This window comes from Hydra viridissima, unplaced genomic scaffold (genome assembly GCF_058129835.1).
Source record: "Hydra viridissima isolate aposymbiotic clone 2 unplaced genomic scaffold, HvirCarnegie_v1 scaffold_14, whole genome shotgun sequence".
NCBI lineage: Eukaryota > Metazoa > Cnidaria > Hydrozoa > Anthoathecata > Hydridae > Hydra > Hydra viridissima.
The window spans coordinates 9,898,796-9,901,295 of record NW_028324313.1 but is presented as its reverse complement, the minus strand read 5'-3'; positions in this window follow the sequence as shown (position 1 = coordinate 9,901,295).

Genomic DNA, 2,500 nt, shown 5'->3' with positions numbered 1-2,500 from the left:
TTTTTTGTTTCTTTAAATCAAATAAGCTTTTGGTTTTGTTTCGCAGACAACTCTTAATCGATTTTCATCTTAGAAATGAAGTTTTTGTTTCTAAAAGCGAACTAGCTTCTTTCTAAAGCAACACTTTTGAAAGTGAGCTAGCTGTTTTCTGATGCGAATAATCTTTTTAAAAGACTTTGTTCCAGTGAGCTGGACATCTCTGGTGAGACTTTTAAACTGGCTTTAAACCCTTTTAAAATGGTTTGCAGTTGGTTTTACATTCTAAAGCGACTTAGCCTTTTGTTTTGGTTTTGGTGAGCAGAGAACTCTTAACCGACTTGATGTTCTTTTTACAAATGAAGTTATCTTTTTTAAAAGTGACCTAGCTTTTTCTTAAGCAGCTTTGCATTTTTTTGAGAGTGATGTAAACTTTTTATTTATTTGGAAATAGCAAAAGTGAAATAGCACTTTTCAAACATGAATAGTCTTTTTAAAAGACTTTGATCATGCAGTGAGTGAGTGAGTGAGTGAGTGAGTGAGTGAGTGAGTGAGTGAGTGAGTGAGTGAGAGTGAGTGAGTGAGTGAGTGAGTGAGCTAGACATTTAAGAGACTTTTAAAGTGACTTAAGCCCTTTTAAAGTGATATGAAGCTTCTTGAATGTGACTTATTATATATTTTAAAGCGACTTAATGTGTTTCTTTAAATGTGAGTTAAAATTGTTGGTTAAGTCACATCTACCATTCTTAAAATGAAAACTTGTATTTCTTTTTTAAAGAGACCTTTTGCTTCTTAATTAAAGACTTCTTTTTTTTCTAAAAGGGACTGCAATTTTTGAAAGTGACCGAGCCTTTGAAAAAAATAAAAAGTAGGCATTTTTCACTGTGCATCTTTTTAAAATGGATTCAGCGTCTTCTGTAATGAAAACTTCTGTCTTGAAAACAAACAAATGTTTTTGAAATTCATTTTGTAGTGTGGTTTGGAATTTCTGAAATAGATGTGTAGTATTTTTTAAATAGCAGTGAAGTATTTTGTAAAGTCTTCTTTTAATAAGTGGTTTACACTTTTTAAACGTTTTTGAAAATGAATTTGCTTTTTTAAATGATTTTTGCATTTATGTTCAAGAGACAGAGGGTTTTATTTTTTTTTAAGGATACTAGATTTTCCTAGGATACTGGGTATTTTCTTAGGCAGGTGGGTATTTCTTTAACCATTTCATGCGCTGGGTTGTTGTATAACAACAAATCAAGCTAAGCTTCCCCAATTCAAATGGTGCATTCTAACCGATTGAAAACAATATTGTTTTATAAATGAGAGTTGAAAAAGGCTGTAGAAAAAGTCTAATTTAACATTTCATAGTACCACTGTCATTTTGTAGATGTTTTTTTATGAGTTATGTTAGTTACAGAAAAATAATTGGTGCATGAAAGAGTTAAGCGGTTGGGTGTTTTCATAACCGACCGAGGATTTTCCTAAGCAGCCGCGTAACTCATTAATCGGCGGGGTATTTGTTAACCGTTAGGGTTAGGGTTAACCGGACAAGAGTTTTTTTTTACCGAACAAGCGTTTCTTTAACCGAACAAGTGTTTTTTCCAGTGAGCAAGTGATTTTTTTTTTAACAGAACAAGTGTTTTTAAACGAACAAGTGCTTTTTTTTTTTTTTTTTTTTACCGAAAGCGGGTTTTTTTAACCGTACCACGGTTTCTTTAACCGAACTAGAGTTTTTTTTAACCGTAAGACGGTTTTTTAACCGAGCAACTATTTTTTTAAGCGAACAAGTGCTTTTTTAACCGAACAAGGGTTTTTTTAACCGTACCACCGTTTCTTTAACTGAACAAGTGTTTTTTTTTAACCGCACAAGCGTTTTTTTTAACCGTTAGGGTTAGGGCTAGGGTTAGGGTTAGGGTTAGGGTTAGGGTTAGGGTTAGGGTTACAGGTTTTTTTTTTTAACAGAACACTTGTAAATTTAACCGCACAAGCGTTTTTTTTTAATCGAGCAAGGCTGAGTATTTTCTAAACCGAGCGAGGAACTTTTTAAGAGTTTTTTTAACCGTTAGGGTTATTTTGTTAGGCGAAAGAACACTTTATTAAACGAACACTTTTTTTAACCGCACGAGCCTTTTTACTATCGAAAGAGGAATTTCTTGAGTTGCCTAGCGATATTTTAACCGAGCATGCATCTTCTTAAGTAACTGAGCATTTTTATAGGCGAACACGTTTTCTTAACTGACTTAGCGTTTTCTACGATTTTTGTGACTTTGCAAATGTTTCTTGGACGTTTTGCAAACAAGTCGGACTCTTTTTAAAAACTTAAACTCTTGTCCCATTAAAAATTGAATGTTCATGGAGAAGACGAGAGCAAACGCAGCACAGCTCTAGCAGTTTGCTGGTAGCTTCTCTGGTGTTGGTGTAAAGCATTAGAAGCGCTCCGTTGTCGCTGTTGAGACGTTTGACAGTGCTTTTTCGGCGGACGGTTCTAGATGCGTTGGTGTCGTGCGGTTTAAGTGACTCGAGAGTCCAGAGG